Here is a 25338-nt window from a genome sequence, read left to right as displayed (position 1 = left end):
ACCTAGGATCATGATAAGTGAAGCAGCCTGTATTAGTCAGGGTTCTTCAGGCAAACACAGACAAGGAGATTTATTTGGCTTCCATGATTGTGGGACCTGAAGTCTGAAATTTGTAGGGCAGGAAGGCTGGAAATGAAGGTAGCAGTTGATGTTGCAGTCTTGAGTCCGAAATCTGCAGGGCAGGCCAGCAGGCGGGAAACTCAGGCAGAGTCTCTTCTATGTTGCAGTCTTAAGGCAGAATGGTTTCTTCCTTGAAAAACCTCGGTTTTTCTCTTAAGATCTTCAGCTGATTAAATGAGGCTCACTCACATTACGCAGGGTAATCGGCTTTACTCAAAATCTATTGATTGTAAATGTTAATCATATCAAAAAAAATACCTTCAGAGCAACATCTAGACTGATGTTTGACCAAAAGTTTTTCATATACTTAGAGTTGAGGCAAGAATCGGTCTCTGTATAATGTCTAGAGCAGTGCTTCTAAAGCTTTAATGCACAAAAGAATTACTTTTTTTTAAATAATTTTATTTATTATTTGTCCCCCCCAAAGCCCCAGTAGATAGTTGTATGTCATAGCTGCACATCGTTCTAGTTGCTGTATGTCGGACACGGCCTCAGCATGGCCGGAGAAGCGGTGCGTCGGTGCACGCCCGGGATCCGAACCCGGGCCGCCAGCAGCGGAGCGTGCGCCCTTAACCGCTAAGCCACGGGGCCGGCCCGTGGAATTACTTTTGGACCATGTTAAATGCAGATTCTGATTCAGTAGGCCTGAGTAAGCCCTAACTAGCTCCAAGATGATGCTAATGTTGCTGGTCCTTGGACCACACTTTGAGTAGCAAGGGTCTAAACCACCACTGCGCAATAGAAATATTATCCAAGCCACAAATGTGAGCCACATGTGTAAGTTAAAATTTTCTAGTGGCTATATTAAAAATGTAAAAAGAAATAGGTGAATGAATTTTAATAACTTACTTAAGCCAAAATATCAAAAATATTATCATTATAACATGTAATTAATATAAAAATAGTTAACAAGATATTTTACATTTCTTCTTTCAAACTAAGTTTTTGAAACTAGTGTGTATTTTACACTTACAGCACATCTCAATTCATACTCGCCACATTTCATGTATTCAATAGTCACATTTAGCTATTGGCTATCACAGTGGACAGTGCAGGACTAACCCTTCCATGTAGGAGCCATAAAGGAGCATCTAGACAAGTATTTGAGACATTTCCTTTCCTCATCTTCTCATTTCTTTTTTTAGATAAGTCTTTATTAAATGAGATTAGTATTCAGGATCCAAGTGCATTTGAGCACAGACATTAACAAAATCCAAGCATGAGGCTGAACTATGCAGATCAACAGCAGCCTTTGATTCTGTTTCTCTCTCTAAGAAGTAGAGAAACATCTACATTCAGCAAAACACATATAGTAAGAGACGTGAAACTTTTGCATCAGTCCCTGGTGGTTGACTGTACAGATGACATTCGCCCAATCCTCTCTTGGTTCTGCCAGCTGAGCCTATGGTCAATGCAAGGATTCTGGACCATGATGCTGGCATCTCAGAAAAGCTTATCAAGAGAGCTGGCCAGAAGACGTCCAAAGTCAACTCTAATCCCACTCCAGTGCCCCAACACTCTTCTGTACCCCAGTACTGATGCCTTTCAATATTAAATCCCATAGCTGAAAGAAAGATCCCATTTGCTGGGAAGAGGAAATGGATCATGAAATGCTTCGCTGAGGGGTTGTACTAGAACTGGCACTTTATGGCTTAGTAAAAATTTTGCAGGAAAAGTTGGAGTGAAATAATATTCCAGAAATAAGAAAAAATATGGACAAAGATATATATAAGGCAAGCCTACAGGGAAAAAGGAAGAACTTGAGTTTGAATCTTTGCTCTAACACTTAACAAATACTACTGTGATTTCCATCCCACTTACCTATCAATGTGAAATCCCTGCCTTATTCCTTTAGTTTCTTGCTCCCCTGTTAGATAACCCTATCCCCACAGCACACGCTCAGTTAGTTAGTTGTTTATTTTCTGTCTCTGGGTAGGAAAATTCCCTTAAGTTATTTCAATTCCTTTCCCCACCACTCCTTATTGTATAGGTGAAGTTATCCATTGAGCAGCCATTTTATCTCACTCCCTGGTATACAAAAAAAAAGACAACTAGATTTGAACTCACAAGAATTATGTTCACTCCTATCTTTTTTTCTGTCGCCTTAATTAAACCTCTTTGAATCATTTTCTTTTTATATTTTTATATTTATTTCTATTTATATAATAGTGATAAACTCTTCCTCATAATTTTGTTAGCATTAAATAGAATATGTAATCTAGAATGACTAGCAATTAGTAGATCCTCAATAAATATTTTGTCACCCTTTAAAAAACGTGTGAGAAAAATTAGCAACTTTTGGAAAGCAGGTCCTAAAAAAATGGATCTTAGACCTTTCTGAGATTGAGAGTATCTAAGGATTAAAAGTATATTTCAATGTTAGTGAAACGTTTTACCTTCTGGAAATATTGCTTATATGCATCTATACAGTTAGAACTCCAGGTCATAATTGTAAATAATAAAAATTAAAATATATTACATGAATCTAAAAATAGTCATAAGAGTAAATGAAATTGTATGTTACTCAATTTAAGTCTTGTAATAAGGTGGGATTGGTATGACATAGAATTGCAAAGCCAACTCTAAGAACTTGTTCAGGGTCAAAATGCCAGTGATGTACATATGAATATCAGTATCTCAGTTTATGTACCCAAATGGAAGTTGGAGTATAATCCGGGTCAAGGAGATAACGTTGGGTCTTGTAACTCCAGGAAGACTCAAAAACTAAAAGGACAGAAGCTAATAAAGTGCCATCTAAACTCTGGTCAGGATACAGGTGGTTGAATGTAATTCTCCTGGATAGCAGTTGCTTTCCCTGTGGGTAAAAATCTGATGCCCGACATGCATACACTTATAATGATTATTTCTCTGCATAAGTGGAATTGGCAGTTCTCTGTTCAAAGCAATTCATTAATTTCATAATACTTTCCTCAAATGAAATTAAGTTTTTAATGAAACAATATACTAGTGTATAGAATTTGCATATAGTTATGTCCTTTACAATTTTGCTAGGATTTATAGGAACTTGAAGTAGGTGTTTATAAAATGGATCTTCCACAGGCTTTCAGTAATGTTATATAAATATACCTCAACTCATTCAGCAGTTTGCAATGTACTATTCATGGCAATGAGAATCGTTCAGTGTGAAAACACCGTATCTGGAATGGACCCAAAGGAAAATTAGTAATAGAGATACATACTTTGAGAAGAATGCTACAATACTATCTTGACCTTGAGCTATGCAATTTTAATTTTGATGAGGACAATTACTAAAAATGATATGTGTGAGTTTGGTATAGGGGCCAGAGTCATGTAAAGTCTCTTAATATTTGGAGTAAACACTAGAAAAATCATAAGCAAGAAGTTTGATCACGGGTTTACTATCCCTTGGGTCACATTCATTACCCTTGGCCAAAACAGAATAGGTTAAGAGGGTATCCTTGGTTAAGAAAATCCTCATTTGGGAAAGTAGGCTTAACAGAGAATGAAGTGATGGTCGACTGAGGTCCAAATTAGTATTTTTTGGTGATTGTTAAGTTGTTGTTTTTCCTCCTTCAATAATTTACTGTTGGGCTCAGTCATTAAGGGGAGGGATTACATTTTACACACCTGAAATTCTGGCAACCAATACAATGTTATTTTTGGGACAATTGAGAAGGGCCTTTAGACCAGAGCTTTCCAAAGTGGATGTGTACAAGATGATCCATGGGGCACAGGAAGGAAAACAAGAACCTCCACTTAGATTTTTAATTTATTTAATTTATTTTATTTTTACATAGCTTTATTGAGATATAGTTTACATACCATGAAATTTACCTGTTTAACGTGTGGAATTCAATAGTTTTTAGTATATTCAGATTTGTGCAACCATCACCAGAATCCTATTTTCAAACATTTTCAGTACTTCAAAAAGAAACCCCATACCCATTAGCAGTCACCCCCATTCTCCTTTCACCTCATCTCCAGGCAACCACTAATCTAGTATCTGTCTCTAGATTTTCCTATACTGGACATTTTATATAAATGGAATCACATAATAAGGGTTTTTTAATGATGGGCTCTTTCACTGAGCACACAGTTTTCAAAGTTCATCCATGTTGTAGAAGGTATCAGTACTTCATTGTTTTTAAAGCCAAAAAATAGCCCATTGTATGGATATACCAGATTCTATTTATCCATTCATCTGCTGATGAAAATTTGGGTTGTTTCCACTTTTTGGCTAGTTTGAGTAATGCTGCTATGAACATTCATATAGAAGTTCTTGTGTGGAAATACGTTCAATTCTCTTGGATATATACCTAAGGAGTGAAATTGTGGATCATATGGTAACTCTATGTTTAACATTTTGAGGAACTGCCAGACTGTTTTCCATAGAAGCACCATCATTTTACATTTCTACAAGCAATTTATGAGGGTTCCATTTTCTCCACATTCTTGTTAACACTTATTTTCTGTTTATTTGATTATAGTTACCTAGTGAGTGTGCAGTGGTATCACACTGTGGTCTTGATTTGCATTTCCCTGATGACTAACACTGTTGAGCACCTTTTCATGTATTTATAGGCTGTTTGTCTGTCTTCTTTGGAGGAATGTCTATTCAAATTCCTTGTCCATTTTTAAATTGGGTTATTTGTCGTTTTATTGTTAAGTTGTAAGAGTTCTTTATATATTCTGGATACCAGTCCCCGTATTCATATTTATTTTTATCTTGTTTTACAATTTCTAATTTTTGAATGTTTTATAATGAACGTAATAGTACGATAATAAGTGTATATTAATTATAACTAAATTTGGGGGAGTGTACTTGAAGTATTTTTACTGTTAGGGGACTCCAATTAAAAGTCTATAGAGCACTGCTTTAGACCAAAATTTTTTTTCTCTTTCCTGTTTGCAAGAAGGGGAAGCTGAGTGTGCTAAAGACAAACTTTAGCTCTTACGTCTTTTAGTCACAGTCCTATTGAACTATGCCTGGTAAATACAAAGCATTTTAGGTTATGCTAGATAATTAACACCTACAGCTTAGGAAACCCTAAATATGAGAGATGAGAAAGGGTAACAAATGTAAGTGCTACCACATAGTAACTGGTCCAGTAAATATCAGCCAAGGTAAACATCATCTTCATTTTGATTCTACAGATCAAGAGATGAAGAGCCAGGTTAAGTAACATGGACAAGGTCATACCGCTCATGAATGGTAAAGCTGGAATTTGAATTAAAGTCTAACTCCAAAGTTTTCTATGTGACACTGCCTATCAGTCAAATTACAGCTGAGATTTCTGCAATAAGTGGGAAATTGGACTAAATGACTTCCCTTCCAATTCTGAGATATTATGATGACATTTTGATGTAAAGAAGCATTCAAGTCTGTGTCAGTGGTGATTTTCATAGCTGATAACATCTAGGGGCAAGAACGATTTTTTTTTATTTAAATCTTTTTTTTTTTTCTGTGAGGAAGATCAGCCCTGAGCTAACATCTGATGCCAATCCTCCTCTTTTTTGCTGAGGAAGATTGGCCCTGGGTTAACATCCGTGCCCATCTTCCTCTACTTTATATGGGACGCCACCACAGCATGGTTTGACAAGCGGTGTGTTGGTGTATGCCCGGGATCCGAACCTGCAAACCCCAGGCCGCCGAAGCGGAGCACGTGCACCTAACCGCTGTGCCACCGGGCCGGCCCCAAGAACCATTTTGTTTTACTGCCTGTGAATAATATCCAGTACAGTGACATGTCAAACATTAACTTAAAAACAAGAGATATATGACAATTATTATTTTTGCAGTTTTTAATCATTTATGTAATAATTTTATTTATACTTATCATATTTAGAATGTGACTTTGTATTTGCAGTACAAATTGTATTTATACTTATTCAAAGTAGATTCCATAAAATAAATATGTCATACTTTCATTCTGATGAAGAACTCATACTCCATGACTAAATGAATGAGATGAATGGATTACAGCATGAAGATGAATTCATTTCAGCAAACTAATTTTTACAAATCACTACACAAATAGTTAAGCTATTGTGATTAGCATGAACGAAATTGATTAATGTCTGGTTAAATCACAACATGTAAGCCTAGCTAACAGTCTAGGGGCATAGATTATATCACCACCCCAATTATATCACGAACAATAATTCCATTTCATACAGACAACAAACTAAAGGAGAGTAAGAGTGCATTATTCTTCATGAAATAGAGAAAGTTAATTTAATTTTACCCAATAGCAGAAAACATATTTAAAAATACTCTAAATTTAGTGAAGAAAAATCAAGATTATATAAAGTCAAATGAGTTATTTTATATACTCAATGCTTTTACTTGCTCCCAATAGAGTTATCTTTCCCTTAACCACTATCATTTTTTCTTTTTGAGGAAGATTGGCCCTGAGCTAACATCTGTTGCCAATCTTCCTCTTTTTCTTTTTTCTCCCTAAAGCCCCAGTACATAGTAGGATATCCTAGTTGTAGGTCCTTCTAGTTCTTCTATGCGGGATGCCGCCTCAGCATTGCTTGATTAGCGGTGAGTAGATCCGCGTCCAGGATCTGAATCGGCAAACCGGGGCTGCCGAAGTGGAGTGTGTGAACTTAACCGACACACCACTGGGCCAGCCCCAACAGCCATCATTTTAATGCACTGACTGTTGCATGCCTTCTTTGGCAAGAGTATTGAGAAACGCATAACTGTTGTTCTAAAATATATAAGATTTCTGTTGGGAATTACTTTTTTATAGATGAAGTTTTTTTTTTTTTTTTTTTCCATTGAGGGATTTATATCATAATCAGAAAAATGATGGTCTAAACCCCAGTGGAAAGATTCTACTTTAACTGGTATTCATTTGTGTTAGTCAAGCCCATTGAGAAAACTAGGAGCCACTTTTTTTTTTGTGAGGAAGATCAGCCCTGAGCTAACATCCATGCCAATCCTCCTCTTTTTGCTGAGGAAGACTGGCCCTGGGCTAACATCTGTGCCCACCTTCCTCCACTTTATATGGGACGCCGCCACAGCATGGCCTGACAAGCGGTGCATTGGTGCGCGCCCGGGATGCGAACCCGGGCCGCCAGCAGGAGAGCATGCACACTTAACCGATATGCCACGGGGCCGGCCCCTAGGAAGCCACTTTTTATGGAAGTTAAAAGTGTCGTAGGGCCGGCCCCATGGCTTAGCGGTTAAGTGTGTGCACTCCGCTACTGGCGGCCCGGGTTCGGATCCCGGGCACACACCGACGCACCGCTTCTCCGGCCATGCTGAGGCCACATCCCACATACAGCAACTAGAAGGATGTGCAACTGTGACATACAACTATCTACTGGGGCTTTGGGGGGTAAAAAAAAAAGTGTCGTTAACTGTGAAATCAACTGAATCATATTCTCACTTAAATATCTGAAATGACTGGCCCATGTAATTGCTTTTTTAAAAAGAGCTACTCATCTGACATTAAGTGAACAATCCTTTAGGACAAGAAATTTTAAAACCCTTCAGATGAAAATATAAGCTCCAGTAAAGTTGGAGAGGCAGTGAAATATTTTAAGAATACTTAGAGTTACTTTGTCTTAGAAAATCATATATTTTACAAATATCTCAAGATGAAATAGTATGTTTCATATTTTGAGGGTTTCTTAGTGGAAAGATTTAGCCTAATGTCAGATAAGCGAGGGTCAAGGCCTGCTAATGGCAATCAGACTATACTTGATCTTCTCATTTATAAGATAAAAATAATAGCATATGCTGCCTAGTCATCTCCTAACCTTCTACGATAGGATAAAATCATATTTCAAATTAATTCAGATGATATTTATTGAGTACAATTTGCATGGTAACCTGGAATTTTTAGGGCAGTCAAGGTAACATTCAGTCTGCTTGTCTACATAAACCATCCAAATGTCCCGGAAAACCCAAAATTTCATCATCCAAACTATATCTTCTAGACTACATGTTACACATGAAAATAACCAAAAACTTTCGTCACAACATATTTATTACATAAACATATGGTTTTCAACAATTTTGACACTGTCAATACTGGATAGACTTTTATTGACCAAGTGTGTTAATTTCTAGTAAGAACAAGTGCTAGTAAAATGCAAGTTATTTATCTTGGGTCTAGGGACATTCTAAATAATTGAGTAACTGGCAAATACTATTCATATCATAGAGATGAAGAAACTTTGGTACATTATACATAACTTATTGGGTCCTAAGAAATAATAAATTCAGCAGAAGAATCTATAATATTTTCCATTTGTATAATTTTCCATAGAACTTCATTCACCTCTCCGCCACCTATCCCTGCAGTCCTCCCTAAGCAATCCCAACCTCCAGGCTTCCCTGAGCTTTCACATTCACATTTTAGTCTTGATTCAATTCATTTCACCAAAGATTTATTGAATATCAATTGTTTGCAAGGCACTGTGATACGTCCAGATACAAAGATGAAGGAGATGTTCTCAATAAGCCTAAATCGAGTAAAGATCATAATACCACAGTATATTATAAGAGAGATACAAATAAATATCTGAACACAAAAGAGGGAGAGAGCATTTCCACCACAGCAGAATCAGAGCAGCATCAGAAAAATTATCTGAAACTTAGAAATAATGCCACAAGACTGGGGCCACATATTTTCAATGTCTTGTGAAAGTAAAGGCCACCCAGGATTGTCTAGGGCAATGATTAGGAAATGTTTTCTGTAAAAGTTGATAGCAAATATTTCTGGTTTTGTGGGCCATATGGTCTCACAAATACTCAACTTTGTCATTGTAGCATGAAAGCAGCCATACCCCATATGTAAATAAATGAGAGTGGCCAGATTTGGCCCACAGGCTGTAATTCGCCAACCCCTGGTCTAGGGCACCTAGGATAATAACTCATTCAACCCACTGCTTACTATTTATTAAAGATACCTGATTTAGTGAAGCTGCATATTAACTTGTAGATTTTTGTCATGTCTAAGTGCAAATGAACTTCTTTCTGGAGACAGATAATTCCAAAGTTTTATGGCCCTGTTGGACATTACTCAGTTTGTATCTAACTCAGCAATCTTATCTGCTTATCAATACTGTTTTAAAATGGTCTTTTACCCAGTCATGACATCTTAATGGTTCCTTCATTAATTAATGAGTTAAATAAAATCTTTGACATGTGTTCATTTTATATTTGCCTGAATGTTATGATTTTACTTGTCTGAAAATTATACTTTGACAATTTTGGAGGTTCCATGCAGATTCCCAATTGACTCACCTGATGGAGACAAGTAAACTGCCTTATGGCAGACATGCACCTCATAGTCTGTTTAAGCCCAAGTATATTTTTCTTGGCTGTCAGGGTGAATCTCAAACAGCAAAAGAACTTGAACTTTGCTTATTCTGTTTCTATAGGATTTATTTTCTCCTCCCTAGTGATTTTTGTGTTTTTGTTCTTGTTTGCACATGACAAAAGAATTATTCCTCTTTGGTGGTAGTAATGATTGGGAATTTGTTTTTATTGTCTGACCATTTGGTGATTGCTACCGAATGGATGGTGGAGAGCTATTCCCTGTTGGGAGAGAAACAGAGAATCTGGCTTATTTTAGGCTTTTTCTTTGTCTATTTGTGAACTCAAGTCAATTAAGAACTTTGTGCCCATTGTGAAAGAGACCTATGAGTTTTGTGTTTATGTCTTTACTCTTGACCTGTGACAAAAGTGGTAGAACTGAAGCTATAAGCGTTCCAAATATCTGTGTTTCTGTAAATCAGAAAGGCCTTTCTCTCTCATATGAATATGAGAGAGAAATATTACTCTTCCTACCTATGAAGAGTATTAATAAATTAGATTATAATGTCTCTTTAAGGAGGTCAATTGTAACATTTATATATAAATAAGCACTTATATAACTCTAATATTCCAATAAATGACAGAAAATTTTAAAATGAACTTCTAATATTTTAAATGTACTATATATTTGTAAAATCCTTACAGAAATGGCTAGCTCAGAAACATTTTAAGAATTCACGTTTACATAATTAAGAATCTTTGGACAATTTAGATTGGTTTGATAATTTAGGTTTAAGAAAGAGAAACAAACAGCTCTAGGTCTATTTCTCAAATGTATATTAAGTATAATAAAGTTTATGTTTTATTTTTATAAAATTTTGTCTTTTATGAAAAGACTACTTAATGTGAATTTCTTAAACTTATTTTGGTTTACTAATCAAACAAGCTAATATAACTCCTACATAATTTTTAAGATTTTGAAAAATGTAAATTTGTCTTCTACTAAATTTCATCATTATTCTGATAAAGTTTTTATATCAACTGTAATTACGTTTTGTAGCTTGAACATAATTTTTGAGATCCTTAGTTAAATTAAACACTTGGAGCAATATCAAATTAAACTAGTTAATTAATAATCTTTGATTGATAGATAATTTCTAAGTGAAATGGAATACTTAAAAGATGATTACTATGCATAACTTCAAACTAACATACATTTGCTTATCTTTTTATATGCTATAGGGTGGCTATGTCTTTGGTCATGTTAATGGACACGTTCATTTTTGACACTTTAAGGTGTAAAAAAGATATGTGAGGCTGTAGAAAGTTGTGTACTAATAAGCTTTGCTTTCTGCTTAATTCTAGTGCACAGCAGTTTTCAATTACTTACCTCCCAGATTTTTCTGTGAAATAAAAGTTAGTTACTTTGGTTAAAAGTTATAATTAGGGGCCGGCCCCATGGCATAGTGTTTAAGTTTGGCATGCTCCACTTCAGTGGCCTGGGTTCACGGGTTTGGATCCCGGGCGCAGACCTACACCACTCATCAGCCATGTTGTGGCAGCAACCCACATACAAAATAGAGGAAGACTGGCACAGATGTTATCTCAGGGCTAATCTTCCTCAAGCAAAAAAAAAAAAAAAGAGGAAGACTGGCAATGGATGTTAGCTCAGGGCAAATCTTCCTCAGCAAAAAAAAAAAATGTTAAAATTAATATAAATATACTAGGAACAACAGTAACAGAAAAATAAACCTGGGTATATAAGGTAATGCTTGTGTTTTTGCTTATCAAGGTAAAGGAGACTAGTTTATCTCTTTAAAGCATCTGATTATTTTAGAATATAAGAGAGAACAGGAAAAGACAAAGCCTTAACAATTACACAAAGTTGTAGAAGATTTTCAGAAAGGAAATTTTCTTTTGCCTTGGTTTATCAGACTGAATCGGAAAAGAAGCAATAAAATGTGTTAAAATTTTGCCAAAGTTTAGCTCAGTTTTCGTGGGTTTGTTATAAGAAAAAAAAGAGCTTGTGAAATTTTCCTGTCAATATTATATCAATGCAAAACTAGAATTTGATTTTCTTTCTATTAAAATGGTAAATTGCAGAGAGATAGACACATAGATCAATGGAATAGAATGTAGAATCCAGAAATAGACCCCCATAAATATGCCCAATAATTTTTGACAAAGGAGCAAAATCAATTTAATGGAGGAAGAATAGCCTTTTCAATAAATGGTGCTGGAGAAATTGAATATCCATTAACAAAAAAATGAGCTTTGACCTAAACTTTATACCAAAATTAACTGAAAATGGATAATGGGCTCAAATGTAAAATGTAAAACTACAAAACTTATAGAAAAGGACATGGAAAAAAATCTTTGGGACCTAGGTAGGACTAGGCAAAGTTCTTAGACTTGACACAAGTAACACAATTGATAAAATGAAAAACTGATAAATTAGACCTCATCCAAATGAAGAACTTTTGCTCTGTGAGATTTTGTCAAGATGATGAAAAGACGAATTCAAGTCTGGGGGAAAATATTTGCAATTACATATCTGATACGTATACAGGCCTTGCATCTAATGTGTATAAAGAACTCTTAAAATTCAAAATTACAAAAAAATAAACAATCCAGTTAGAAAATGGACAAATAACATGCACAGATATTTCACCCAAGAGGATATACAGGTGGCAAATAAACACATGAAAAGATGTTCAACATCATTAGCCACTAGAGAAATGCAAATTAAAACTATAATGATATATCACTACACATCTACCAGAATGACTAAAATATAAAATAGTAATAATACCAAATGCTGGTGAAGATGTAGAGAAACTGGATCACTCATACATTGCTGGTAGGAATGTAAAATGGTATAGCCACTCTGGAAAATAATTGGCAGTTCCTTGCAAATTTAAAAATGGACTTAACAGGGGCTGGCCCAGTGGCATAGTGGTTAAGTTCACGCACTCCACTTTGGCGGCCCGGGGTTTGTGGGTTCAGATTCCGGGCGTGGACCTACACACCGCTTATCAAGCCATAATTTGGTGGCATCTCACGTACAAAATACAGGAAGACTGGCATGGATGTTAGCTCAGGGACAATCTTCTGCAAGCAAAAAGAGGAAGATTGGCAACAGATGTTAGCTTAGGGCCAATCTTCCTCACCAAAACAAACAAAAAACAAAAAAAAAAGCCAAAAAAAAAAGGACTTAACACATGAACTGGCAATTGTACTCTCGGTATTTACCCAGAGAAATGAAGATTTATTTTCATACAGGAACTTGTACATGAATGTTTATAACAGTTTTATTCCTAATAGTCTAAAATGAATCTACCCAATGCCCTTCACGGGTGAATGCCTAAATTGTGGTACATCCATACCATGGAATACTACTCAGCAGTAAAAAAGGATGAATTACTGATACATGTAACAATTTGGATGGATCTCAAGGGCATTATCCTGAGTGAAAAAAAGCCAATCTTAGAAGCTCACATACTGCATGATTCTATTTATGTAACATTCATGAAATAACCTAATTATACAGATGGAGAAGAGATTCATGGTCGCTAAGAATTAGGGATGTAAGGGGAGGAGAGTGGTGTGACGTAAATGAGTAACATGAAGGAGTCTTGTGATGTAACAGTTGAGTATCTTGATTGTAGTGGTGGTTACGCAAGGCTACACATGAGATAAAATTGCATAGAGCTACACACACATACACACGAGTGCATGTGTAACTGCTGAAAACTGAATAAGCTCTGTGGATTGTACCAATATCAATTTTTTGGTTTTGATATTGTACTACAGTTGTGTAATTTGTTAACACTGGGAAAAGCTGAGGGGAGAGTACATAGAACTTCCCTGTATATTTCTTTGCAACCTCCTGTGACTCTATAATTATTTCAAAGTAAAAAATTTTAAAAGATGATAAATTGGTCTTCAAACTCTTATCAAGGAGTAATAAGAGGTTATATTTACATTGTGTGTAATTTGCCTGACAGCAGAGTTTTCACATATTACAAGAATAATTTTGTATACATTTTCTTGCCTTTTTTCATGTCCTTGATTTAAAAAAAAAACGCACCCAAAAGTACAAACAAAGAACACAGGTGGAAAAATGAAGTTTTCTCATAATCATGTTACCTTCTATGTTTATTTTAAAACTTTTTGATTAAATTGATAGGCAAGTGTTGTTTTTCAGGTACTCATGTAAATATTTCAGAAACTGTACAATTTATGTAAAGGTACTAGAGACTTGTTACTGCCTTGGCTGTTAAATATGTTCTTACACTCAGGGGAAACATTGATCAAACTCTTATGAAATAGTTCTGTACTGTGTGCCAATAGAGAATTTTACTCTCCTCCATTCTAATATTATTGATGCCTCTAATAAATTAACCACAGGCTCACAGTCTCATTATCAAACAGATTTCTGCTTCCTGACGCGTGCCTGAAGTCTCTGCTATAAGGTACTGGCTGGAATTTGTGTCTACAACAAAGTAGGGCCTTTGCAGAGGTTCACGGATAAAACTATATGAGGTACTCTGAACAACTGCTACTTTAAGAATAGACTTTTGGTTACAGGCTTCTGAGCTGACATTGTTTAGATAGGTTTTAGACTGAATGAATGGAGTGAGTCAGTTTCCAGAGCTCTTTACAGTCCAGAAATAGATGTATTTCATGAAGGCAGACTGCTCATCCAAGACACAATGAACACAAGTGGAACTAGAAATAATTACATAGGCATGAATGAACTGATAAGGGAATCTTATTACAGTTATTTCTTTGGAATATGGGGGGTATTATTTTTTTCAGATTTATTGAGTTATCATTTACATACCATAATATTGACCTATTGTAAGTGTACAACTCAATGATTTCTAGTCCATTTATGGAATTGTGCAACTATCACCAAATCTAGTTTTTGAATATTCTCCTCACACCTAAAAATGCTCTCGGGCCCCTTTGCAGTCAATTTCCACCCCCTGCCAAGGCCAGGCAACCACTGGTCTGCTTTCTGACTCTATAAATGGCATTTTCTGGACATTTTATATAAATGGAATCATGCAATATGGGGCCTTTTATGTCTGGATTCTTTCATTCAGCATGTTTTTGAGGTTCATCCATGTTGTAGCATGTATCATTATTTCACTCTTTCATAGCTGAATAGTACTCCATTGTTATGAATATACCACATTTTGTTTATCCATTCACCAACAATGCACATTTGAATTGTTTCCAGTTTGGGGGTATTATGAATAATGCTGCTATGAATATTTGCAAACAAGTCTGTGTGTGACATATATTTTCATTTCTTTTGGATAGATTCCTAAGAGTGGAATTTCTGGGTCATATGGTAAGTTTATGTTCAACTTTTTATGAAACTGTCTGTTTTCCAAGGAGACCGTACCATTTTACTTTCCCACAAGCAATATATGAAGATTCTTTTTCCACATCCTTACTAACACTGTTATTGTCTTTTTGGATGTACCCATTTTAGTGGGTGTGAAGTGGTATCTCACTGTGGTTTTAATTTGCATCTCCATGATGATTAATTATGTTGAACAATTTTTCATGTGCTCTTTGGCTATTTGTATGGCTTCTTTGGAGAAATGACTATTCAGATCTTTTGCCCATTTTTTATTTGTAGTTTCATTGTTGAGTTCTAAGAGTTCTTTATATATTCTAGACTAAGTCCCGTAACAGTTAATGATGTGCAAATATTTTCTCCCATTCTGTGGGTTGTCTTTTCACATTCTTGATAGTATCCTTTGAAACACAAAAGTTTTTAATTTTGATGAAGTCCAATTTATTTACTTTTTTGTCATTGTTGCTGGTACTTTTGTTATCATATCCAAGAAAGTTTGGTTTAACCAAAGGTTATAAATATTTTCTTCTAGAATTTTTATAGTTTTAGTTTTTACATTTAAGTCTATGATCTATTTAGGCTTATTTTTTGTTTATAATGTAAGGTAAGGGTCTGAATTAATTTTTTGGCATAATATGGATATTTAATTGAACCACTTGTTGCAAGGACTATCCTCTTCCCATTGAATTGTCTTGAAGCCTTGGTGAAAAATCATTTGATCATACACATACGGGTTTATTTCTGAACTCTCAATTCTATTCCATTGATCTACATCCCTATCCTTACGCCAATACCACAGTGTCTCAATTACTATAGCTTTATTATAAACTTTGAAATAAGGTAATGTAAATCCTCCAACTTTGTTATCATTTTTCAAATTTATGTTGACTATTCTAGGACCTTTGCATTTCCACATAAATTTTAGCATTACCTTGTCAATTTGGGAAAACTTACAATCTTAACAATAATGAAGTTTCCAATCCATTAACATAGAATGTCTCTCCCATTTATTTAGATCTTTTAAAATTTATCTTAGCAGTGTTTTGTAGTTTTCGGCATACAAATTTTGTACTTCAGTTAAATTTGTTCCTAAGTATTTTATTATTTTTGACGTTATTAGGAATGTTTTCCTAATAGTTTTCTTAATTGCCTTTTTGATTGTTCCTTGCTAGTGTATATAAATACAATTAATTTTTGTATATGGATCTTGTGTCTTGTGACCTTGCTAAATTCATTTAATTTCAGTAGTTGTGTGTGTGTGTGTATTCCTTAGGATTTTCTAAATATAAGATCATGTCATCTGCATATTAAGACAGTTTTTACTCCTTCCTTTCTAATCTGAAAGGCTTTAAAATAATTTTGCTGTTGTTGTTGCACTGGCTATAATCTCCAGTACAATGTTGTAAAGAAGTGATGACAGTGGACCTCCTTGTCTTGTTTCCGATCTTAGAGAAAAAGTATTCAGTCTTTCATGATTACATACGACATTAGCTAAAGGTTTTTCACAAAGGCTCCTTATCAGGTTAGGAAAATTTCTTTCTAATCATAATTTCTTGAGTGTTTTTATCACGACAGAGTGTTGAATTTTGTCAAATGCTTTTTCTGTGTCTATTGAGATGATTATGTGTTTTTTGTCATTTATTCTACTAAATATAACCCACAGTATTTAATCGTTTTTAATGTTATGCCAACTTGCATTTCTGGAACAAATTCCACTTTGTCAGGTTTTATAATCCTTTTTATAAGTTGCTGAATTCAGTGTGCTCATACTTTTTAAGATTTCTTGCATGTGTGTTCATGAGGGATATCAGTCTGTAGTTTTCTCTTTTTCTGATGTCTCTATATATGTCTTTGGTAACAGAGTAATATTGGCCTCATAGAAGTTGGGAAGCATTCCCTCCTTCTCTGCTTTTGAAAGAGTTTGTACAGAATTGGTGTGATTTTTTTTTCTTCAAATATTTGATCAAATTTACCACAGAAGCCACATGGCCCTGGGCTTTTTTCTTTTCTTTTCTTTTCGGTGAGGAAGATTGGCCCTGAGCTAACATCTGTTGCCAATCCTCCTCTTTTTGCTTGAGGAAGATTGTCCCTAAGCTAACATCTGTGCCAATCTTCCTCTATTTTTTTTTTCTGTATGTGGGATGCCATCACAGCATGGCTTGATGAGCAGGGTGTAGGTCCGTGCCCAGGATCCGAACCCATGAACCCCAGGCCGCCGAAGCAGAGTGTGCAAACTTAACCACTATGCCACTGGGCCAGCCCCCGGGCTTTTTCGTGTGTGTTTGTGGGATGACTTAGATTGCTGAATCAATTTACTTACTTTTTTGTCTATTTACATGTATTATAATTTTTTGGTGAATATCGGACAGTTTAGATAATATACTGTAACAACTAAATTCTGATTTTGCCTCCTGAAGGTTATCTTGCTTGTTTACTAACTTGCCTGAACTAAGTTTATGATCTCTGTCTCTACTACAATGTGTGGCTGCTGATGTCTCTGCTCTAGATTTTTTTCTCTTGCTTTTATTTTTAAAGACAAGCTTTCTAGGGGTTGGTCCTGTGCCTGCATAGCTTATTGTTTAGCTAAAGATTACTCCAAGGTTTTGCTCAAACATCTCCAGCCAGTATGCATCCATTATCTGCTGATAGATCTGTGTATGGACTGAGGAACACATTCAAACCTCAAACTGCTTTCAAGTCTGCTCCAACTTTACTTTCTGCTGGTTTCTCTTGCTTCTCCTCTGTGCATTCACATAGGCACCGTAGGCCAGGGATGTGTGGGCATGTGCAAGGATATATGGATTGCTTATCAAGTCCACTATGGCTGCTTCACTTCCTGGAATTCTCTGTTACATCCCCTCTTAGTCTGCTTGTCCATTGCCTGCCCCAAATAGTCCTACAACCTCAGGCTAGCAACCCTTCTTATTTATTTGCCACTTAGATCACTACCTTAACCAACAATGCTCTAAATCAAGTGAGTTCCTTGCAGCAGCACGAGCAGTAATGCTGCTGGTTTTTATTTTACAGCCTGCCTTACCTTGGTTGAACTCCTGTGCCAACAGAGCTGGGGCAGGGGGTGGTGGTGGTTGTGAGTGGGAAGCTGGAGAAACCCCAGTGTATTATTTAGGATTCTTCAGAGAAACAGAACCAATAGGCTATACCTATATATATAGATATATAGAAAGAGATTTATTATGAGGGATTGACTCACACAATTATGAAAGCTGAGAAGTCCCACGATCTGGTCTGCAAGCTGGAGGTCCAGGAAAGCAAACGGTGAAGTTCTAGTCCAAACTTGAAGGCCTGAGAACCAGGGGAGCAAATGGTGTAAGTCCCAGTCTGAGTCTGAAGGATCGAGAACCAGGAATGCCAATGTCCGAGGGCAGGAGAAGATGGATATCCCAGCTCAAGCTGAGCAAATTTGCCCTTCCTCTGCCTTTTTGGCCCTCAATGGATTAGATGATGTCCAACTGCCTTGGTGAGGGCGATCTTCTTTACTCAGTCTACTGATTCAAATGTTAATCCCTTACAGAAAGACCCTCAAAGACACACTCAGACATAATGTTTTACCAGCTATCTGGGCATCCTTTAACCCAGTCAAGTTGACACACAAAATTCACCATCACATCCAGGCAAGAACACCATAGACTTGCTCTGTTCCTACCTAAAGTTCAGAAGTTCTCAGTTTGTTCTGTTCTTGGGTCAATTTCCATAGTGTTGAAATGGCTGTTTTTGACAATTTGTTCAGCTTTTTACTTGCTACGCACATAGGCATAAATTCCCCAAACTCAGGAATTTGTTCACGCAAATATAGGAGGATCTCCTCCATCAAGGTCAAAGAAGCTCTTCTAACTGAGGGAGATGTCAGTCCTTGGCCACCATCAATGCAAGAAACAACTGCAATACTGACCTGGAGATTTTTCTCCTATTTTACAATACAGCCTTTGACCCAAACATATGAAGAAGGGAACTAATATTTAATAGAAGATGGACTTCAGTTTTGATATATGCTTTACTGATGTGATCTGAACTTGGAGCCATGCGAGCAAATCTAGATGGCAGAACAAGAGAAAAGAAGGTCATAGGATGAAAAAGAGAAATTAGGAAAGAAAGGGATAGAGCAGAATATGAATGGAGTCTAATGATCTTTCTGAAGGGCTCTTTATACCTAGATTAATTTTTCAATTAGTTTGTATATCCTTCAAAAGCAAGAACAGTATTTTATGTGTTGTAAAATACTTTGATGTAATGTCAGTACTGCATATGCGTTAAATTAAAATAATGGTCACTAGCTCCAATAGTCTGGGTAGTACTGAAGGTTAGATCTGTTAGTATTGCATGGCAATGAAGCCAAAATTCCAACTCTTGATGTAATGTGAGTGTGTCCCCCCAAATCTAGAAGATGGGGCACTAAGACACTGACACTCACAAAATTTCAGACACATAAGAGTCAGATTTTCTGATCTTCATTTATGTAAACAATATCTAAAAACACGTATGTTAGGAACCAAAGATAGGTGAGCTGCCAAAATGCAGAGTATTTGTCATGTAATGAGGAATAGCAAGCATCTAGGTACAGCTATACCATTTTTAAAATACCCAGGAGACTTAAATCTACTAAAAATCCTTGAATTGTACACTTGAAATGGGTGAATTATATGACATGTAAAATATGCCTCAATAAAGTTACTAAAAATACCCAGGAGACTGAGAAAAAAAAGCATATTTTTCAAATATGGATTTTGAAAAATATACAGATGCAAAATAAAGTCTATTACAGTCATAAGAAAAAGGCAATCTGTTAGGTATTATAGATATTTAATTCAAACAGATGCCTTACACAGCTGTACTTTAAAGTAGGTGAAACGTGTTGCTTTAGAAATGGATTTATTAATGAAATGTGAGATGTAATTAGAACTCTATTCAGGAATAAAAATTTCAACAAATCTATTTTTTTTTCTTTTTCTGGAACGTTTACCATCATGCATATTTTCAGAAATTTGCAGTTCATGGAACCAACCCATCAATGACTTTTACCTTGACCACAGATTTATTTGTATGGAAAAACACAACAGTATTTGCTAAGTATATGCAAGATCTTCCACCTAATTAGTACCTCAGGGCAGGTTGTTTATAAACAGAAAACAATAAGGGACATGTTAAATATCCCCAGCAGTACTCTCTGCATACTATCAGGTTTAGAAATAAGGAAGACAGTTTACATTTTAAGCAATAAACCAGCTAGCTACCAGATTGCCATTAAGTACAAGGAATCCAACTAGAATAACTTGTGATTCATGAAGAAATAATACTGTCTGCAGCTTAATACACTGGAGAAATGAATATGGTTCCTTTTAGCTTCAAATTAGAAATATGCTTAGAGGGCAACGTAGAAATAGATACTATTATTTTTGTTTTCAATATTAATAAAAAAAAAGAATGTTACTAAAAATATTTCACACAACGCTAAATACGTCCCAAATCTGCACATCCCCCACCTTCCAACAATCACTGCCTAGTGACTACCTAGTATCCATTTACTGGGATCACTATAGAAATTAGCCATTAATCAGGGAGCATCTGGCTCAAGGGACCCGTAATGGGTTGCAGAGGATTGCACATCATGTTTCACATGCAGATGAGGTTGCCATCCGGTGGACTTTCTCTAACTAAAAGCTAACAACATTTATAGGTATAAGCAGAGCAATCCTCTTCTAGGTGGGCAAATGTTGTAACTTTTAGAAAACATATCATTTCTTTTAACATTTATTAAGTGTCCATTTTGTGATCTGCACTGAATGGGTACTTGTTTTTTGTAACTCAAGTATGACGAAAAAATATCAGAAAAGCAAGTATACTAAAGCTTTGGATTTAAAAGGTAATAAATGTGGAATGGAAAAAGATATTCCATGCAAATGGTAACCAAAAGAGAGCAGGAATGGCTATACTTACATCAGATAAAATAGACTCGCTCAAAGTCAGTCACAAGAGACAAGAAGGTCACCATATAGTGATAAAGGGATCAGTTCAGAAATAGAAAGTGATACAATAATAGTAGGTGACTTCAATATGCCACTTTCAACATTGGATAGATCACCCAGACAGAAAATTAATAAGCAAACAGCAGACCTGAATAACACTATAGACCAAATGGACCTAACAGACATATACAGAACATTCCATCCAACAGCACCAGAATACACATTCTTCTCAAGCACACATGGAACATTCTCTAGGACAGATCATATGTTGGGCCATAAAGCAAGCCTTAACAAATTTAAGAAGAAAGAAATCATATCAAGTATATGACCACAAAGGTATAAAATTACAAATCAGTAACAGGAGGAAAACTGAATAATTCACAAATATGTGGAAATTAAACAATATACTCCTGAACAATCAATGGGTCAAAGAAGAGAATCAGAAAGTATCTTGAGTCAAATGAAAACAAAAACACAACATACCAAATCTTATGGGATGCAGCGAAAGAAGTTCTAAGAGGGAAGTTTATAGTGATAAATGCCTACATTAAGAAAAAAGAAAGACCTCTGGGCCCGCCCTGTGGCTTAGCGGTTAAGTGCGCGCGCTCTGCTGCTGGCGGCCTGGGTTCGGATCCCGGGCGCGCACCGACGCACCTCTTCTCCCGCCATGCTGAGGCCGCGTCCCACGTACAGCAACTAGAAGGATGTGCAGCTATGAGATACAACTATCTACTGGGGCTTTGGGGTAAAAATAAAAACAAATAAGAAAAAAGAAAGACCTCAAATAAACAACCTAACTTTACACCTCAAGGAATCAGAGAAAGAACAAACTGAGCCCAAAGTTAGCAGAAGGAAGGAAATAATAAAGATTAGAGCAGGAATAAATAAAACAGAGACTAGAAAGACAATATGAAAAAAATCAACAAAACTAAGAGTTGGTTTCTTGAAAAGATAAAATTTACAAACTTTTAGCTAGACTAACCAAGAAAAGAGAGAGGACTCAAAAGGTAATAAATGTGACTTTTTTTAATTTAGAAAGTTCTTGCTAAACAAAATTTTGTTACATTAATATTAAAAATGGCTAGAAGTAAGACCTATGACATCACACGGGATCTGTTTTAAATGTTAAAGTGACTTCTGTGTCATGTATATCTTTATCTAACAGCCTTACCATGGGGATTCAGGGTCAGATAAATGCAAGAAGTATAAATGGTTCCATTTATAACCTACTTTAATTAAAAATGACTGTTGATTCAGATATCACCACCCATTTTTTCTAGTTTTTCTCTTCTCTCCTTTTCCCTAATGAACCCTCCAAAAGCGATCACCCATATATTGAAACATGACATCTATCCCTTAAAAGGCATGACAGTCGATGAAAACAATGTGCTATAAAACCATAATTACTTGTTCCATTTTTACACATAAGCCAGTTAACTGAACTCTGCCTCATGATCATTAGCCAGCCATCTCACAATTATGTATTACTTGCTGACCATAAAAGAGAGCAGGTAAAAAAGAACATGGACTTTAGAGTTGGATCTGGATTAAAATCCTATCTCTGCTGTTTTTAAGTTATTTCTCCTTCATAAATTAGTTTTCTGAGACTTATTCCTCAGCTGTAAGAAAAAGAAATGAAGGAAATGATACTATAGGGATGGTATTGGGTTGTTGGGGGGATAAAAGCACCTACCAAATAGTAGATTTTTAACACACCTTAGTTAAATATGAGAAGTTTTTTTAGAAAAGTATGTACTTTGCTGCCTTTAAATAGTTGCTCTACACATTTTTGTCTTTTTCCTGGAGCCCTATCTACTTTTCTACTCAGAAGGTTTCAATTAACACTCCCATGTTTGCATCAAATAACCTACATCGAAACTAATTTAAAAATAAATGAGCAAGCAAATACATACATTCATATATACATAAAATATTAATACAAAATTAATACAAATATTAATACAAATGTAGTGACTACTCCTGGAGATATGACATTACAACTTCAAAAGTGATGTTATGTGAACAGATATTTGTGACTTGTGATAAAATTTCCTTAACAGTAAGATGATTGCAACTAGTTCTGTATGTAGAAGTGAGGACAATGAGCTCTGGAAAGCAGATGACAAGAATAGATTCTAGCAATGACGCAGATACTAATGTTAAAACTGCATGTGAAGAATTAGTTATTTCATGAAATATGAGGGGAAAAAAGTAATACAGCTAAATTAATATATTTATATAATATAGCTCTAGTTATTTTACTAAATTTAAATTTTAAATGCCATAACAAGATATTTGACTCATTCATCCATATCTCTAGAAGTTTTTATAGTCCAGTTGACAAGAGAAAATTTTTTAGTATCTTCTTCTTGAGGTCTCCTTATATTTGAAGATATATAACACACGCTGATGACTACAAAATGTGTATCTCTAGCTTAATTCCTTCTCTTGAGCTCCAGACTCAGGTATCTAAATATCTCCTAGACATCTCCATTAGCATGTTCCACAAGAGAGACAGCATTAGCCAAATGGTTAAGAGTGCAGACTAGGGCTTAAACAGACTGGGTTCAACTCCTGACTCCATTATTTACCAGCTGTGTAACTTTGGCCAAGTTACTTACTTTCTCTGAGCCTCAGTTTCCTCATCTGTAAAACAGGGATGAAAATAGTAGTGACCTCATAGGATTATTGTGAAAATTAATGAAATACATACCTAATGCACTTGGCTGAATGGAATCTACTAAACAATCAATACATTATATATGCCATTAAAAGAAACACATACACATATATCTCTTGGAAGCCAGTAATTTTTTTCCCTAGTGTGCTATAGCTGGCAGCTCTTTTTCTAGACTTGCTGTACCTGAACTGGTTTTAATGATGTTTTGCAGCTGTTGTCCAAGTTTAGCATGTATGAATAGCATACAAAGAAACATATATATTTGGAACTTTAGCTACATAATTCATTCTATTTATATTGCAAGTTGGCAAAATGGAAAATTAAAAATATTTTGTCATCCACGTGGCACTTGTCACATAATACTATATGGAGTATAGTAGTTATTTTGCATGTCTTACCTTCAACACTAGATTATGAGCTTACTGACAAAACGAATAGCATCTTAGACATTTTTATATCCTTTCTTCCATAATGCCTATCACAATGCCTTGCACAGAGTAGGTACTCAGTAGCTATCAATTACGTAAAGAAGAAAGAAATCTACCTTGTTCTTTTACAATAAAAAAGTAAATGCAAATTTTTCAATCTTAAATAATCTGCAGGCTCAAATATATTTCACTAGTCTTTGAGAGAATTAATTACTTAAATTCTCATATTCTCTCTAGATTATTTCCTTTAAACCTAGACCAATTTTACACATGTTCCAGACCTATGCATTCTTGGTAATTTGTTTGACTGAATGTGTATTAAATCATCACAGATTGCTATTATCTAGAAATTTTGTAAAAGTTTGATCACTTGGAAACATTAGCTATATTGTTTTTAAAAACAGGTTTAAAAGTTATAGCAATGCCTTGGCAGGTTTCTCTTTCTTCTCTCTTTCCTTTTATTCCATCTCTTCTCTTACAAAATATTTGATGGTATATTTTGCAAAACAGTGAACTATTTAAATCAAAACTCCTGGTTGAAATTCCAAATCATTAACCTTCAAATTCAAGTACCTAAGATGAACTATTTAATATTTACATACTGAAAGAACAGCAAAAAGCAGGGATAAGGTACAAAATGATGCTACGAACATAAATAAGTCTAGAGCAGTACTTGAGAAGGGGAGAGATGGAAGAGGAAAAGGAAATGAGAACATTATGAATCTTTGGTGGCATTCTTCACCCTCTCCTCCTCCTAAGCCATCTGTCCCCTAATCCATTCATTTAAACAAATGAATGTTTAAATTCATTATTCAAAGAATCACTAACCATTTATTATGAAATAATTCATGAAAAGTGTTTAGCACAGTTACCAGAACATAGTAAACACTTAGTAAAGGTTAATAAATGTTAGTGATTATTATTATTGTGTGCAAGCCCACTTCTTTGCCCTTACCTTGACCTCTTTTCCCAAATTTACATATAGGCAAGTTGTGTGGTCAGGGTTGGCACAGAGGAGGACTATGCACACTTTTTTCATAATACTAAAAAAAAGGTCTGGCTGAATAATTTTTTAAAAAATGATGTCTTGAATTCACTCATTTCCTGAAATCTACAACATTAAACTCCCTGCTCCATCCCCCCACTCAGGAGCTGTTCCAACTAGTCACTAAATGGCACGCTTCTTAAGGGTCCTTAATGAGAGCAATTAATGTCTAAAGGCAATTTTTCATAAAAATGCATTCTGTATCCAAAAAACACTAGAAAGCTCATATATCTTATGTTTATGTATCAATTTAAATTATCTACAATTTTAAATATTTGAGAGTTGATGTAATTCAGTTTTCTGAAGCAACAGACCTTTTACTTTTTCACAGTGCAATGAATAGTCATACATATGGCTTACATATTATATCATTGTTTATTTCAGGTTTCTCTGAAACAGATTTTTACTTTGTTGTTGCAAAGTGGGCTTCTTAATCTCCCACCCTTAATGT

General features: G+C 35.4%; 1 long non-coding RNA gene across 3 annotated transcripts in view; it reads right to left on the bottom strand.

The window, feature by feature from the left end:
* Positions 1-25338, bottom strand: part of LOC147911822 (uncharacterized) — a 39120-nt gene that overhangs the window by 5754 nt on the left and 8028 nt on the right. Inside the window, exons 1-2 of one of the 3 annotated variants that reach the window (XR_015550637.1) lie at positions 17965-18041; positions 3-340 (exon numbers count right to left, since the gene is read on the bottom strand). This is a non-coding gene — a long non-coding RNA (uncharacterized LOC147911822). Of the gene's footprint in view, positions 1-2; positions 341-17964; positions 18042-25338 lie in introns of those variants that run through there. The other 2 variants (XR_015550638.1, XR_015550639.1) reach the window with 2 other exon arrangements.

Source organism: Ceratotherium simum, chromosome X, assembly GCF_057802395.1.
Source record: "Ceratotherium simum simum isolate JZ-2026a chromosome X, ASM5780239v1, whole genome shotgun sequence".
Lineage (NCBI taxonomy): Eukaryota > Metazoa > Chordata > Mammalia > Perissodactyla > Rhinocerotidae > Ceratotherium > Ceratotherium simum.
The sequence above is the reverse complement of the archived record's forward strand: the minus strand, read 5'-3'. Positions and strand labels throughout refer to the sequence as shown.